We start from the raw sequence: 18,882 nt of genomic DNA on the forward strand, positions 1-18,882 counted from the left end.
GCACAAGGGGGGGGGCGCCCCCTACTAACCGTTTGAGACGATTAACCCTCAGACAATGGTCTATTTTATTAGTAATTTAAAAATAGTATTAAATCAAATTGTGCATTGGACGAACGTTTAGTTTTGTGAGCTGAAATAGGATTAAAAGAACTTATTCTGCTATTTCGATTGTTGTTTTAATTGTATGTATTGTTGTTATACATACAATTAAAACAATTTAAGTTATATAATAGAAATCTGAAATAACCAATACTCAAATACTTCTACAGTTCGCTCCTTTCAATTCCTATATTCAGGAATTCATTTTCGTCCAATTAAGATAAGAACATGTAAGGGTTTCAAACTCGTATCGTACTTTTAATTAAGGACTCTACGGGCTGTTCTTGAGAGCTAGCTGCATTGAGACGATATTGAGATTTCTCTGTAAGAATAAAGTTAAACCTCTTACACTTTTACGTGCTTATTTTTGATCGAAACATTATGAAAGGTGTCTCATTTTGAAGAATGAATTAATGCGCATCCAAATGCTTAGATTTTCTTGAATAGTTTATGCTGTTTTTAATATTTCAGTGTTTAAGTACAAAAATATTTCGGATTGTTTCTGAATAACCAATACAAACTCGAAAACTAAAATAAGCCTGTTGGGTGTTTATTTATTATACCTCTAAAATTAAATATCTCCCATAATCTCCTACGGCTTAAAATAAGGTCATAACAGTGCAATGAGGTTTAACATTGTTCTTGTGAGGCTAAAAACAAGATGCCCACCACTGCTGCACCCGCTCTCAAAATTGTTTCACTACCTGTCTTTTCGTGCGTGCCATATATTTCCTTCATCGGGAAAACGAGGCAAAATTAACTATGACGTAAAAATACTAAGACCGGAATAAATAAATTACAATGGCCAAACAACATTGACGACGGCAATATATTCCACTCGAAACAGAAGCGCTCATACATGTGCAAACCCTAAGAAATTACGTGCATAGCCGCGTGTAACTGCTAGTCAATAATAAAAAAGGACGAGAGCGATCTGCCCTCTCCCCACAAGAAATATGAGTTCTTAGATTTGCCCCCAATAAACTCAAATCTAGATACGCCACTGAGGTCAGTCCAATAGATGCCAACAAACCGACCGCTAGATAGCGCTGGCTGCCAAACACTAAGACCTACTTATTTGGCTTTTGACCTTTCCTTTATCTTCTAAACATGAATATGCCAGTATAAGATAATCTACAATCTTTTTTTATTTCCCCAGTAAAGTTAAAAAGGACACGTTTGTTTCTTTCTCTCATAAAACTCGATTACGAAATTCATCGTAATCTTTACAAGGAGAGAGGTATAATTTAATTTAGACTCTTTTCAATTACGCGTAATGCAGCAATTGTGGGAAGAGTTGATTCAATGTGAATGTTGAGTTTACCAGATGGAGACAATGAGAATACTTCTTCACCTTAAATTTTGTAATCGAGGTGTCTGAAGCAGCAACCATGTTAAGAGTTCATTTTGAGTTCCTTCGCCACCAACTTTTTTATCTCTCCAGATTCCAGGAGTCAAGTCTATGAGAGCGTTACATTCCAGACGCAGTATTTTGAGGAAGGTGAACTGGAGCTCTACTCAATATTTATCTCTCCAGATTCCAGGAGTCAAGTCTGTGAGAGCGTTACATTCCAGACGCAGTATTTTGAGGAAGGTGAACTGGAGCTCTACTCAATATTTATCTCTCCAGATTCCAGGAGTCAAGTCTGTGAGAGCGTTACATTCCAGACGCAGTATTTTGAGGAAGGTGAACTGGAGCTCTACTCAATATTTACATTTCAAGTGCTAGATTGCTGTAATAATTCGTCGTCATCACCCTCAAAGTTTTTGAAAACAAAAACATCATTACTATAAAATAACGTCCTTAATTTTTTTTCTACCAATGCATGTGAAGAGACTCTCCGTCCAAATAATCCCTCCATCACACGCAGCTCCATAATCCAAAGACCACTGAACGAACGTAATATTGCTTAGCTATAAAATTATAACAACCTATGCAGGAAGCATTAACTAGCCTACACAATGGCGGAGAGTGGGGTGATACTAGCCCTGGTTGCTAGACAGTGCAGCTAGCCGCTGTCAGAGAACAGTCGAGGACGTGACAGCGCTAGATGACGTATTGTCTTTTAATAAACCCAGCTGTTTTTACTGCTCATACGCGATAAGCTATGCACATTCGCTGCAACGATACTTAACTCCCTGAAAAAGTTGCAGTCGTCTTTTACCAAATTACACTCAATGTGAAATTCTCATTATTTGAGGTTATGTTTATATAACCAACAAATATACTATGTAAACCTTTATTGTAATAATTCGTCTCAAAATATTGTCTACTTATGTTACGTTATGTACTACTAAATTATTTGCATATAAATAAAGTCACAAAATTAGCTTATAAAAGCTAGTTTATGAAAACTGTTCATAACTTTTATATAGGGTGTCCCGTAACTCTCTGGACAAAGTATACTATGATATTGCTCCTCATTGATGTCTGAGCCAACATACAAAAACTGAATAAATAGCAGCTCTCAATGTGGGCCATGTCTTGTCACAGTAAATCTGCTCTAGATCATTTATTTATTACTCGATTTAAATAATTTTGGTATCATTAGATTTTTGAAAACCCCCTGTAAAAATTGTTATTCTTCCAATTGCTGAGAAAAATGCTAGTTTTTAAGATATTCAAAGTTTAAAAGCTTTTATGGCCGCTTTTGAAAATACTAAGGATAATTTCATGATAATTTTTCAGTAATTGGCCTTGTAATCATAAACATTTGGGCCAAATTTGGTATAATTTAATTAATTGCTTGTTGAGATATTATTTGTTTTACTAAAACACATACAGACAGACAGGTGGGAAACTAAGCACGTTCATATGGTGAAATATGTTTGTCTTCACCTGAGAAATAATGTGGTATACCTTTGTCCAGAGAGTTACAGGACACCCTGTATAAATAAATCACTGATATACCAATTAATTATAAATTGATGTTTCATTAATTGAAACTTGGTACAAACATGTATTTAATAAGTATCTTGATTTCCGGCTCGGTGCGTTTTTTTTTTTTTGCGAAATATGGTACTCGTTTATTTTTTTAAATTTCACAACTGTGTTATTTCTGTAACTAGATTAAAAATTAATGCCTTAAAGAAGTTCCAATTAGATATATAAATTGATCTTAAAAATATCTCGGCCATGTTCATTGTCCAGCTTGGTACACTAATTCATTCCAAAATAGCGGCGTTAAAATAAAAACCCCAACTCAGTTATTGATGGAATAGGAGAAACTGTAAAAAGTGTTCCTGTAATTCTAATGACACTCCCTACAGATTTTATCTGTTTTCGAGATATTTAGTACATATAAATCCCGAAATAATAATATTTCTGCTGTCACAAAATCTGCCCATTTCTTCCAACTGACGAAGAAGCTCACAACGAACCCTTACGTCGTTTCGCCATCAGAGACACCTATAAATAGTTGGAAGTGGCAGTCTCATTGTCTCATTAGGTGCACAACTGAATATGCCATAAGTCTGAGACAGCGTCAGATACAAGACAGAAGGTGAACTGGAGCTAAATTCAACATTCAAAGTTTTAAATGATTTGAAAGCTTAAGCTGAAAGCTATGGACACAATTAGGAGAGCGACCGTCTACTAGAAAGGAATGGTTATATATAAAAAAATGTGGTGTAGGAAAATGATTTTTTTTTTTAAGTTTGTTATTGACGATGGAAGAGTTGAAAGGATAACAGGATTTCGGACATTTGCCATCGTTATAGGTTATAAAAGGTATAACACAACGTTTCGAGGATTGGAATCTATCCTCTTTGTCAGGTGGGGAGTATTAATACATTATTAATAATGTATTAATACTTCCCCACCTGACGAAGAAAATAGATTCCAATCCTCGAAACGTTGTTATACCTTTTATAACCTATAACGATGGCAAATGTCCGAAATCCTGTTATCCTTTCAGGATACCACAGTTTCGTAAAAATGGTGGATCGTAACCATAATCATAATGCTTTAAACGGATTGCTCGCAAGTTTGTACCAACATTATGTTTCCTGAAAGGATAACAGAATTTCGGACATTTGCCATCGTTATAGGTTATAAAAGGTATAACACAACGTTTCGAGGATTGGAATCTATCCTCTTCGTCAGGTGGGGAAGTATTAATACATTATTAATAATAGGTAATACTAACCCCCACCTGACAAAGAGGATAGATTCCAATCCTCGAAACGTTGTGTTATACCTTTTATAACCTATAACGATGGCAAATGTCCGAAATCCTGTTATCCTTTCAGGAAACATAATGTTGGTACAAACTTGCGAGCAATCCGTTTAAAGCATTATGATTATGGTTACGATCCACCATTTTACGAAACTGTGGTGCAGTAAAGCATGTAGACTACATGTCTATTAAGGCTCGCCCACTACTGTAATGAAATGAATGAATGGCTGTAGTCTACATCACTACAGTCCGGCTGGACATCACATTAAGACGCTCAACTCTCATGCAGTACATTTGCATAATGTTTGTCTTGGATAGCCGCCATTGCAGAACAATTCAGCAAGTAGACTCACAGACTTGCAATAATATTTCACCCATTGTCATTTTCGTCCTTGTGATCCAGTTACACTATAACTTATTGGCCGCCATCTTGATGTTTGTCTCTTAAGCGCAATGCCAAGACCGTTTCAAGTGTTTTGTGAAACATATATTTACAAAAGAAAATTTTTTATACGAGTACATTAATAATTTGTTAATATATTAATAATTTTTATTATTTTATTAGTTTTTATATGTACGGTATACCTATAAAAACTTTAGGTCTCGAACAAGTCCGCATTTAAACGGATCAATTGAGTGTTGAACCATTTATAAGATCATTTAACAGATAGAGCAGCTCGTACCAAAGTAGTCAGATATGTATAAACTATATTCAACTCCATTGACAGTGTGTGCGTGGTTACGATAATCATGACCCGCTAAACCACCGTCTCATCCTTCATGCCCCGCCTAGGTCTGCCAAGGAGCGTTACGTCAGCTTAGAGGACAAGGTTTATTTATCTTCCAATTCATCTTTAAACCATACTACGAATTACAGGTCTTGTCTTTGTTTTAAAATTTCGCTAAATCATGAGAGCTATCCAAACATACTGTGCGCGTGTTTCCAGAGTAACTCTCACGAGAATTTCTTCTTTCAGCTGGTCTTCGGCCAAATTCTCTGAAGGCGCTTCAAAGAAATCGAACGTTTTAAGATATCATGATGGCGTTACATATGTGGGGGCCAACTCTTGGGAGTTATACCGACACCGGTGGCTATCTTAAAATCCGCAATCTTGGATTTGGATAGAATCCTCCAAATGGGAAGGACGCCATGCGGCACATAATTTTGAATGGCTTCATTCTCAAGAGTACAAAATGTAAAATCTCTTTAAAGATATATTTATTTGTGTAGAAGATATGGGCTGTTAAATTCTGCTGATTAGTTTCAAGTTTAAGGGTTCCTAAAACCAATGAAATGTGTTAATGTAAGTGTCAAAGAACTACATTAGCACGTCGGAAGTACAAGGACGTAGCCAGCGAGGGGTCCGCACCTCCCCCCCCCCCACCAACAAATTTTAATTTTTTTTCAATTACTATTAGTATTATTTAAATACTTCAGTATTACTGACATGTACAGCTGAAAGATCATTCTCAACAAAGAAACTGGTCAAGAACTTTTAAGGAACGAAATGGGGCCATACTCTCCGTAAACTACGAGAAAATATCAGTTGTTTGGACCCCCTCCCCCAAATAATTTCCTGGCTACGTTCTTGTAGCACATCAAGTTCGTTTAGAATCGATTCGTTTCGTAAATCATTAGTTCTACTCACACACGCGTCCAAACGGTTGTGTGTTTGTACGAACGGACATTATAATCCGTTTTTTGAATCGCGGAGCCTTAAAACGTAATTTTCAATGGGACCTCAAAGTCCATTTTTCAGATGATTAATTAATTATGTAATGGGGTCACAACACAGCTTCTCCAGTAGGAGTAAGTAAAACGTAGTGAATATTTACGTATATTACGTAATGTTAAACATAAGATTACGAATAAGTAGTTGGTAACATTGGAATTGAGGTTAGGCTGAATTAGAAGAAGCCTCGCGATAGAGGTAAGCTCATGGTCGGCAATGGTTGGGTGTGATGAGATAATGGTGGCAGTTGCATTACAGAGTGCAGTTCCAACAACAGATGCACCTGAGGACAAAAGGTGAGGTCATTGCTGATTGTTTGGTTTGTTAAGGCTAAATGCGAGAAAGTGAGGTTACAACTGCATTAGTATGTTCATTATTTCAGGACACTTCAAGTGAATGCAACTCTTGAAGATGACACAACTGATGACTGTGATCTGATAGCAGCCAGACTGTGGGACAGTGATGATAATGGCGAAGAAGTCACGGCCTGCACGCGACGGCGACACTCGCGTCGGGTCACCGCCACCATATGCACAGCCTCCCAGATCACGTAGCCGGCGCGGCGCGGCGAGGAGAGGAAGAAGAACTGATAAACCCACGCACGCACGCACGCGTTCCCATAGACTCTCAGTGCCATTTAGACTGAAATGCTTTCACCACGCTCATCACAATAGCGTGCAGCCATGTCAGTTGTAACGTAAGCCGTATACCATGGCTGCATCTCTCATGGAAATGCCAAGGTCGTATTGCAACAACTAATAATATTCAGTTAAGGCCTTTTACTCTATGGCCTATTGTGTCACTGCATGAATAAGTTCCAAGAGATTATTAACACACAATAACACGAATGTGTTAATATAATATTGTAAATGCAGAGATTTTTTTTCCAAACTTCGTAGTCAAATCCAAAGAGCGCCTGCCTTAAATTTATGATTCCACGAGATATTATAGAGATTTAAAAGTCGTAAATTGGGCCATTTGTAATCAGGCACATGGAAAAAGGTTGAAGGTAATAATAAAAAATGGGTTGGAAAAATTTGGTTTTATATTTTAACACTTGCCATTTCTTTAAGCAATATTTGAGTAAAGAAATATGCCATCTTCATAAGTAATTTTTCATTCAAATAATGTAACTTAAGTCAAAATACCTTAAAAACATTCCTTACTCCACAATTGAACTGTAGTAAAAAATTAGATTATTATCCACTATTCCTTTGAATCTTTTACAATATAATCCAATAAGACTATTTCAATGCCTATTGTTAAAGACCGATCCATAAAGAATTTTTCAACTAAGAAAACCCTAAATAGAGGTCGCACCAACTTACGTACACTTCCTATAATATTCTTTGTACTTTTTCACGACGTTCCCATTAGTACACAAATTATACAAATATTTTGATGGCAGTGTATGGTATTGTAATATATCTCATTTTTAGTAATACAATTTTGCTCTATAACATTTTAGTGTTGGCAATATATTTTGCAAGCTGTATGGCGGGACATGAGTTCAAGAAATGATTGGCGGGTTACGCTCTTCTGGTCTTACGAACCAATCAGACATCAGGACCATATTACGAGCTAAATTCCCTCGTTCTTCTTCCAGAGACTTCCGAATGGCGTTACCTAATACCTAGCAAACTGCCGGTCTCAATGTACAATAATAAATGTAGCTTGTTTAAAACCCCTAAGTAATACCCAAGTGAAAAGCAACATTACATCCTGTAAGGATGTAACAGTAAGTTAATATGGTCAGACACTTGCAAGAGCTGCAAAGAAGAATGTGATGACTGATACACCATGTGCAGAAATAGTGTTTTTTGTTCTCTTAGGACAAGAAGCTTATAAATTGCACCTAGTCCTATAAGGACCTTTGCGCTGCTTCCGGAGTGACAGGATATTCAGGATGGGTAAGGTTATGGGGTAGGAGCCGCCTCATATTGAAATCCATTAGGAAGAATTTAGCCCACTAATCTCAAGTCATGTCCCCTCGAAAGAAGGAAAGACCTATCGAATTACCCTTGCACCCCAGAATCTCGACATTTGCTGTTAATGATGTGCCGCTCCTGGACATCCTATGGGTTGCATAGACATCCATAAGGTTGCCCAAATTTAAGTGACTCATCGGTTTTTGCTGTACCCAGCGTGGGTTCAAATGGAAGGTATAAACCAGCCAGAAGTGATCTCTGTTGGATAAAATAAGGTTACACAAGAACATTAAGTGAGTTTCTCTCCATTATCGAACTGTTCATTCTCCGCATTTACTTCTTTCTACGGTAATTCCAGAAATAAAATCGAAATACACTTAAATACTAAAAAATAAAGAAATTTCGTTATTATATAACACGTAAAAATAGTCGTAATTGATGTTTGGAATTATTTAAAATAAACGCATATTTAAAATATCAATGAAATAAATATAATAAAAAAATATTGAAAGAAATGAAGATTCTTGGAGCATTGGAAAGATATTAATTTGTACCGAATGGACGAAACACAAGGGGTTGGATAACGCTGAGGTCGTAGTAATGAATTAGCAAAGTTTGCTTATATGTTTAATTGTGGCAAATAAACATAAAAGCACCACTTCTAGATGTTAGAAATACAATAATGTATTGCCACGTTGCTGCCAAATAAAGTGATAGTGAACTAAATGATACCAAGAGGGTGGGCCTAATGGTTCCAATGTTATACGAGAAATTTTGCATACGAACTTAATAATTATTTAAAAATTGACTTCCCTTCACGTAGATGTCGACGCACAAGCGCGGGCGTCAGCATCTTGGCTCGACATTGCAGCTGTGGTCGGAAAAAGTGAAGATTATTCAACTAGAAGTCTAAAAGCACTCGAAGTTGTAATCAGAGACTCGAGGTTGAAATAAAAAACTCGGTTCAACTCGCGGACATGGTACGCGAGATGTTGCTCGGGCAGCAAGATCTCTTCAGCTACAAAGTTCTCGAGAGAAAACATTAATACGCGTGCCAATTAGGTTATTAATCCGCCAAGAATTTAGTTCCAAGAACATCGGATGTAACTTATATTAACCAGTAACGAGTAACAGGGTCGCGAGAATATGTATTATATACAATACCAATAAATAACGGTACAAATTTGTTATCACTAGTAAATTATTACACATTTTCCAAAATACATTTTATTCCTGCGAGCCCTTTAAGAATCTGGAATCAGACAACTTCACAAATAAATAAATATTTATTTATACTTGTTGACATGTATGGCACACGTCTAGAATTTTAAATTAAAATAATTTTGTCATTTACACCACAATATTGCAGAGATCCCACAGATTATTGAATTTATAACGAATAACACCGCTTAATATATAACATGTTACTCTAAGGTGTAGTTTGTTTTATTGCTATTGTTATAAGTATGTAATAATTATTTCCTCGTCGTTTTGTTGCCCAAAGGTCGTGCATTTAATTTTCAAGTGTTACGAATGAAATAGAAATACCTTTTAACAGAATTATAAATTTATTTTCCATGGCACCTTTTAGTAAAACAATTTTCAGGTTTGCATGGTTTGCAGGTTGAATGGTGATTTCAAGATTGATTATTTCGATATTTATTTTTTTTAACCAAAACTAATGATAGAGGACTCAGTGAAGAGGTTTCGACTTCAAAAATATGAAGGTCCTTCATTGAAAACTATTCGCTGTTTTGATTATTGTAATTCCCGCACACACATTATATATATATACGTAATTTGTCTACATATGTAATACACACAAACTATATACAGGGTGTTCACAAAAGGGTGTAACAAACTTCGTGGCTGATAGTACTCATAATTTAAAACAAAAAATGTCCTATAAACACAGGTCAAGATAAGATTCGTTTAGCCGCAAGCCGTAATTTTGTATTTTTTATTGATAAAAAAAAAAAAAAAAAAATATTATCTCAAGCACTAGTAAACCTACACGTACCAAACTTTGCATACAGATTGTGATAAATAATGAAAAATAAAAAAAACTGTGTAACTTGCTTTAATGTTAACAAAATGGCGCCTTTTGAAATTGTTTGAAGTCAAATAAAAAAACCAGTTAGTATTATAAGAAATGTACAAGATACCAACTATTTAAATTAAAACTCCAACAGTACGACCACTTTAAAGGTAGTATGCTTGCACAAGCCGGGAGCATAAAAAAATAAGTAAAAACAGTTTATGTTTATAAACCGACAAAATTATTTATGTAATTTTAAGAACAAATGTTGCTATTTTGCTTTGTGTGGTTTACATGTAATTTTTTGTATGGGTTCCCTCGTCTTATCAAGACCTTTAAAATGAGGTATCGTAAATAGAGATTTACATTTTAAAATGTTTAGCTACCTTCAACACTTATTTTTGGAATGGGGGGAAATTGCCATATCCATAAAAATGTAATTTCAGTTCTATAAAGGTTCGGTAAAGTAAACATTCTTATCTGAACCTATTCAAACTATTCTTTGTTTAAAGTTTTTTATTGGGGCGATGGAAGGTTTGAAATTGAAACAGGATTGCGGAATACACGTACTTGTGATTTGTGCTCGGGACTTGCATCCTGTGAAATGACAACGCCTGGACTGGACTCCAAGCAGCTTTTGGGTACGTTTGAACCCTTTTCTTTCCTTCTTTACTTCTTTTTGTTCGTTATTTTTGTATGTATTAATACCTCCGCCACCTGACGAAGAGAATAGATTCCAATTCTCGAAACGTTGTGTTATACCTTTTATAACCTATAACGATGGCAAATGACGGCAATCCTGTTTAAATAGTTAAGAGGAAGGGACAAGACTTATGGACACCCGGTATACGTAAACATACTAACACAAATATACATTTATATATTTATGATTTATTAACAATATGATCAAAAAGGCCTTATTTTCATTAATAAAGTTGTTATGGGCAACATTTTCCAATTTCAACCCAAAGTAGAAACCCATATCAATGTAAAAATTTTAAATTCGATATAAATAGGGAGGGGCAAATACGGGTAGAATGTTTTTACGAACCATTTATGCCCAACGTAGGAGATTTAACTTGACATAAAGATCACAACTCAGTTCGTCTTAATTCACAACTAAAAATCTTAATTTTTCTCACCAAGACCCACATTTTCTGGAATGAAGTGTTAGTTTTACAACAATGTTATAACAGTCCAAAATTGAATAATAGGCTATACCCGGACTTATTCAGTACTTTTCAGAGGTTGAAAGCTTCATTTAAACAATTACAAAATAATACAATATATTATTACAATTACAAGTCTGAGAACGAAGTAACTATAGCAATGCAAAAGAGCGACATGAACTGAGACAATGACCGTCTCTATAATGGTTAAAAACTGAAAAGGTTAACAGATAAGGGTAAGAAAACCGACTAATAAAGTTATATTTATTACACAATGGAATATGGCAAACAAAAATACCCTAATAAAGATATGTTTAACGAGCTTTCATTGTTCTACTAAATGCTAGCTATTTGGGTCAGCTGCTCCATTGTGAGATGTGGCAAACTAAAATGATCAACATTAATCACAATGGAATTGGACGGGGGCAACTGAATGAATAAACTAAATGATAATGATTCTATATTTAAATACAGAGTAACAATTAAAAACAATTCGGAACTACTAGAGTTATTGAGCAAATCGATTGCGAGCGGATCATCATATACGATTTGAAAGGATAATGAGATTTCGGACATTTTCCATTGTTACATGTTACAAAAAAGTAGGCATAACACTTCGTTTCAAGGATTGAAATCTGCCCTCTTCTTCAGGTGTCAAAACCCCTCACAAAATGCATCACAAAAAATTAAAAAACGCGGCAATTAACTGCCACTCATAATTTCGGGTAACAATAGCAATAATAGTAGCAGATTAGAGATAAGCAGATAGTAGCGATAAAGATAGCACGAAGTCCAGACTAAAGAGAATTAACAGAACCGATGCCACTGCATAAACGCAGAGCTCTACACAACACGTTACACGCACTAACAAAAGTGGAAAACTGACGAGAAAATCAATGTCGGCATTTCCTGTGGTATCGCGGCGCGTATCGTTTAACAACACCACAGCCGTTTATAGCTTGCTATTCTATGTGATTGTACACCTAATCTTTCATCCCGTAGATAAAAATGGGTCCCCTTAACTGATTATGTTATCAAAAATTTAATATTAAGATTACAGATAAGAATTATAATATTTGGTTGAAAACATAACAGAGACTTGAAATATTAAAGAGCTGGCAACAGTGAGCCTACACTCCTCACGCCTTCTTCAAACGAGTGCGGGACTTCCGGATGGCAGATAACGTGAAGTGATAACAAGTATACTGATACGTTGTAAAGACCTTGTGTCAAAACTGGATAAAACCCGCACTCGTGCCGGCTACATCGGCAAATTAATCGTTCACTACTAAGTTTTAAATATAACGTTATTGCTTTAGTTCTAGTCGATAAACGTTGTGATTTATTCTTCACTAGATTTCTTCACACTTGTGATTTCAGTTGGATTTAAAAAAATTCTTAATTAATTAAACGTTAAAAATGTTTGATTTCAACCCAGTCTAAATCGTTCATATTATAATTAATAATATAACTTCCGTTTTGGGCGAAATATAATAAGAAATGCGCAGAGATTTTATTTTCTTATGAGAAATAAGAATTTTGACGGGTGTGCTTTCTCTCACAGAGAATAAAGTAGTCTAAGTAAATATATTTTTATAAGTAATTAATTTACCGAAAATTAATGTATTCCTATATAGGCTACATAACATTGGACAATGTAACATACTATATTATCCTGAAGATACACACCGTTGTCAAAGATACGATTGAGTATGTTAAATAGTTGCAAGATTATAGTAGTACAAATCTACTCCATTTGATGAAGTTTTTTTATTAAGTGAAATAATTACTAAACACTTTTATGCTAACATTTAATAGGGCACAGAATAATTTAGAACTGTATTCATAAATTTAATATCTGACAGGAAACATAAAGATAAGGTTACAAAAAGATAGCTCCTCCGGGCCGGATTTGAACCAGCGACCTATGGATAACTGACATTATGCCTCTACAGTCCACCGCTCTACCAACTGAGCTACCAGAGGATATTTGAACTCAATGCACATTTGGCACTAGACCGTTTGTCGTTTTATAATAATACACCATGTTTGTAATGCCATTTAACTTTTTGCAGATTCATATGGTTTTTAAATAATTTTTACAGCTGTGAACCCTTACTTACATTGCTTTCTTAAGACAAAATCAGATATGTTAGAACAACAAAATTTTATATTTATTTCAATTAATTTGAACTCATTTCTACTTATAAGTTTATAATAAAGTAGGCAAAAATATGACTGCTGATTAATAAATTATAGTGAAAATCAAAACAAATAAGCCAACTTTCCTGCAATGGTAACAGACTAATTTGTTATGTATCTAAAATAACTTAAAATTATATTTCACAAGCTCTATTACAAATTTCAATCTAATAGCCTCCAATATTATTGAGGCCTAAAGGAAATAATGTCTAATTCTTTACATTAAACCCATTTATTTATATGTAAAAATTATCAACATCTTTTAAAAATTAATACTATTGTTAGTAAAAGTGTATTAATAATATTAATTTAGCGATTATAGCCTCGCTTGTCTTTCTAAATCAGCATTACAAAAAGTGTCTGTGTTACGAACGAATTTAAGAAATCAAGTAAAAAAATACTGTTATTGTTTAGCCCTCCCAACAAATTCAAAGCTTAATCTTAATTAACCTAAAAACAAAAGTCTACAAAGAAATTCTTAGAAAATGATACTATTTATCGACTGACCTGTATAACGACAGTTACATGAAGTTAAATTGGATGAACGAAGAATGTAACTAAAAGCTGTAAAAACTAAAAGCAGCACTATTTGACAGAAGTCGGCCAACTAAACCAAAACACTCTCAATGACAGACACAGACCCAGTTTTGATGCTGTCAAGTACCGAAGTACCGCTGTTCTGTTCTGTCGGATGTCTGTATGGTGTGTGTGTGCGCGATGGGATTGAACTTGAGTTCGGGAGTGAAGTTGGGAGGCTGAGAACCTACTTTTTTACGATCAATATAGACACTGAGCGCAACCTAGCAGCGAAGTCTACAAGCTCCAGTAACGTTTTACTTTTAACAGAATCTTGTCCTATGATTTATTATGATGTTTCAACTAGTACAAGACAATGGGCGAAGGTAAATAAACAGTACATGTTGTATGTTTAACTATTTTTATCTTATTACTATGTCTGATCTGAATAAAAAGTAGTAGTATATATTACTAGTTGTAGCTTATATTTCTTCCAATTAACAATATACTACTTATTTGAAGTGAATAAAGCCCTCAGAAGGATAAAAGTAGTTGATAATTCTTTGGTCCAATTGTGTCTTACTTATTATTATAAGACTTAGTTGAGTTGAAAACTATTTTTCCTCGAAATTTGTCAGTACTCAATGTGTGGCTGTATTAATGCTAGTAGTTCGTTGTTATAAATCTATTCTATTAATTTAAATACATTTAAAGACATAAACCTATATTTAAAACTTTTATTCTTGTGAGGCCTTTTGATAGCAAGGCTATCTTTGTCAGACACATCATAAAAGTAAGTGAATACTTTTTAATTATTTTTATTTCGGCTGTTGTTAGAAACCATGACATTCTCACTACAAAGTAAATACAGTATTATTTACAAAATTTATACATATAAATCATGACATTAAACTTATTTTATGTGCTTGCAAACTAAATGTAATGTAACAATCAATTCTTAAAAGGTTAATTTATAATATAATATTATTATAGGTGATAAATTTATAAAGTAGATCCAATACCTCTGATACCTTTGGTAATATTGACAAAATATGTAATGGAGACTCAACTTTTAAAGTAGATTACGTACAATATAGAGATTTCTACACTTTTCGTCTATCATTTTACATTCAAACATTAAATTATTAACCCTATGAGTGCCAAGAGCCAATGAGATCATAGCCAGTGGATATTTCCAAAAAGTACAAAGGGCCAACTAGATCGGCTTTTTGAATATTTATTATGCTGTTGCTAAATGTTCACATACAGAATTTTACGTAGTCTAATGTTATAAATAATGAATTAAATAAACATAGATGATCTATCTTCATTTGATGTGTTACATCAGGTAAAAGCTATTTGCCAAATATGAGAGACAACTTTTATGTGAGTACAGATTTTCAATATTTGGCAGTAATATATAAAATCATACTCAGTATAACAGATATTTACTTTTTCTAGTTTTGTTAAGTTATACTCGCTTCTACTTACATAGGGAATTATGAAAAAGTTGCATACAAATGTATTAAGATAAAAAAGTACAATTTTTCTTTACTATCACATACAAAATTAAAGTTTTACTTATAAAATTTGTATTTCTAAAATTTCAACAGTTTTTATCACCCAAATAAATATTATAAGCCATATCCTACTTTTTCTCCAATATAATAAAATAAAATTAATTTCATTATGTTTACATTTGAAAATACTGTGAATTATTTTGTGGAACACTACACAAATAACAAATAAAAGAATTAAAACACAGTTTTACAAATACTAACTAATTAAAGTAGGGTTTTATCTATGTACACAAGAAACAATAAAAACATGTATAAAAAAATAAGTTAAGATTATAAAATTACAATTTTTGTATTCAAAGTATTAAAACATGTAAATATTTAATTTTTGTTTGTATTATTTTCTTATTTTAATTTTTAACATGTTTTTTTTTATTCAAATAAATATTACAAGTAATATCCTACTTTCCTCCCTACATAATGAAATAAAAAGCGTCTCATTTTGTTTATTTTTTAAAACAGTTATGATTTATTTGGAAGAGTACTACACAAATACCAAAAGAGTGCTTGGCATTGAGAGAGGTGACCTGTCATAAATGCTTGACACTGACAGAGCCATCCCCCCAAAAGTGCTTGGCACTCAAAGGGTTTGTCTGGACCTTCTCCGCACTTACAATGAGGACTTTGTAAAATCTAAATCCTATGTAATTGACTATTACAATCCTTAGTCTGCAGACTAACTCCATTCTTTCTCCATAAATTCAATTCTTTCTGACACAGTTCTGTAACTCAAACTTACTAACAACTTCTCAAGACAAAATGAGATGGTTTTTACTTCACATTTAAGGTACTATCATGTTTCGCTAAACTTTTTATCTTCTGCCATAGTTCTGTAACTCGAACTTACTCACCAACAATCATTGTTTATTGCTGCAATATACAATGGAAGTAGGTAAACAAATTCTTTTTTAACTCATCAATATATTAAATAACTGGCCAGTATTTAAATGAATATTAGCATTTATGAATACTAATCATATATTTAAAATCAGTATGGTTGTGGAAATGCAATAATAAATATTGTTAACAGACTGGTATTATTTGAATAATACTTCTTGAGTACTGTTTATTGCTACAATATTATAGCTAGCTGATTTAAAACAAATGTATGATTACTACTCTTAAAAATATATGTTTAGACATGAAATACTATAATAATCTATTTAGTCAAAGGAAAATTTTTGGGAAAAAATTATACTTTGGCCTTGCATGCTCTACTCTTTAGTCAAGCATTTTATTTATTTTGGTTTATTTAGGAATATATATTACTAAAATCTTAATTAACCTTTTAACTGTTAATTTAATACAAATTGATATTTGGTTCCGATTTTAAATCTTCTGAAGGTAAGAAAAAGATTATTCTGAATAAAGTGGAAGTGGATATTTTCATTTACAGCTCCTAAAAAGGTGTTTTGTACACAAACAGCAGATATAAATATTATTGAATACAGCGTGGTATAACGAAAACGAAATTTCGTTCTACAACAAAGGGACTAAATAATAATATGCAGTGGCGAACCAAGAATTTGTTTTCATTCAGTTTTTGTGTGATTTATATGTCTAATAAAACGAATAGTTGTATCTAGACGTAAGATGTAACTTCCACGTAGATTCTACCTTTGTTCCAGTTTGGATAAGGTACTACTACTAAGAATTACCTCACAAATACTTATTTCCATGCCCCTATTTAGTAATTGTACGCCCTTGTGCTTTAGTCATTCATCGTCCGTCTCCCCTCCATTTTTATCCCCCCATTCCATCATCTACGATCCAGCCCTGTATAGTAACACATACATTAATTTACAACTCACATATAAGGTACCAAGATATGATTTAACATACATTTAAGATATTTTTTAGTTCCTAGTTTTCTATAAATTATAATGACAACTCTTCACCAATTTACTGATAGTTCAAAATTGTGTATAACTAAACGTAAATATGAAAAACTGGATTAAAAATTAAGCCTATTTATTTCCATAAGATTATAGACAAAAATAACAATAACTACAGTACCAGTAACAAATAAAAATTTTGTTGGGTTTTAAAAGTCCCTTTTTGTATGTAAAGATAACCTTTAGCTTACTTCAATACATAAAGTACTTTCATTTTGTTCTAGCTTGCCTCTGGGTAAGATCATCATGACAACCAATAGGCAAGTTCCATCATCAAAACTTAGATTGTGTGTTGTTTGATTCAATGCAAAGCACTGCTGCACAAACATATCAAATCAAATCAAACTTCTTTATTCCCATAGACAACATCGTACTGAGACCTGTCATATTTTATTTTCTTATTATAATATATATGTGTTAAAAACTAGCTGTTTCCTGCGGTTTTGCACGTTTTTCGTAAGCTTTGCCCTATATGAGCACTTATGGTTCAAGTGAATTATATTTCCAATGGCGAAGTAGAGTTTGTCTTGTAGCCACGATCAAGAAGATCTTTAAAAAGTGTATGTTTATAGCCATTGTACACGTACATGTACTTTATTATAAAGTGGTGAACACTCAAGCTTTAAGTTCAACCAGAAATGTATTTTAAGGGGGTTCGGTATGCTCTATCCTTCCCATGTTAATTTGGCCAATTTTATGTACCTTTTTCTCAGAAACCTTTAAAGCTATCATCATCAAACTTTAGGACACTACTATTTAGACCTTTGTTAACATTTAGAGCGGAAGAAATTATAAAAATCTATTTTAAATTTTTATTAAAAAAATTATAATTATAAATTATTTTACAAAAAATTAATAAATTTTTTATTTACAACAAATTAAATAAAAACTTCTTTTTTTTAACTTTGTTCCGCTCTAAATGTTAACAAAGGTCTAAATAGTAGTGTCATAAAGTTTGATGATGATAGCTTTAAAGATTTTTGAGAAAAAAGGTACCGTACATAAAATTGGCCAAATTAACATGGGAAGGATAGGGCATACCGAACCCCCTTAAAGACAAATATACAACATAACTTAGTGCCTTCAAATAGTGTTTGGCTATTTAATATAACGTAACTGTCTCGTAATTGCAGTTTGTAATGTGCAGGCGCTTTCATAACTTGTATATTTTGCAGCACCGCTTGGTGGTGAGTTACATAAATGGGCTTAGCATATAAACCTTCTCCGTGAAAAAATACATACACATGCAAATTTTCATAATGATCGGTCAAATAGTTTTTGTAAAGGACATACATACGGTAGTAAATATTTGAAAACTACTTCTTAGCAAGAAATTAATTTTAAACCTAATATTGCTGGTCAAAGCCCTAGTGAGAAATGGCCAAATATATTAAAACAACAGTTATTACGGTTTCTTGCTATCCTGGGCGCTAGCGGACCGCGCATAGTCGTTACAGCACCGCCCACGGCAGTCTGGTGGTTTGCGCGTTTCAACGAGCAGGCGCCAGCCGCGGTAAGTTAGACTAACAAAATGTGTTCAATTAATC

At 33.5% G+C, this 18,882-nt stretch overlaps 1 protein-coding gene and 1 non-coding gene across 3 annotated transcripts in view; both read right to left on the reverse strand.

Moving 5' to 3' along the window:
- Positions 1–14,066, reverse strand: part of LOC124363168 (prolyl 4-hydroxylase subunit alpha-2) — a 53,840-nt gene extending 39,774 nt beyond the window's left edge. Inside the window, exon 1 of one of the 2 annotated variants that reach the window (XM_046818313.1) lies at positions 13,855–14,066. The gene's annotated coding sequence lies outside the window, so the exon portion shown is untranslated. The remainder of the gene's footprint in view (positions 1–13,854) is intronic. The other variant, XM_046818312.1, reaches the window with a different exon arrangement.
- Positions 13,043–13,131, reverse strand: Trnay-gua. Its single transcript is given in 2 exon segments — positions 13,043–13,078; positions 13,095–13,131. It is a non-coding gene; the product is annotated as a tRNA-Tyr (tRNA).
- Positions 14,067–18,882: the final 4,816 nt, after the last annotated feature.

The sequence above is a fragment of the Homalodisca vitripennis genome, chromosome 5 (genome assembly GCF_021130785.1).
Source record: "Homalodisca vitripennis isolate AUS2020 chromosome 5, UT_GWSS_2.1, whole genome shotgun sequence".
Lineage (NCBI taxonomy): Eukaryota > Metazoa > Arthropoda > Insecta > Hemiptera > Cicadellidae > Homalodisca > Homalodisca vitripennis.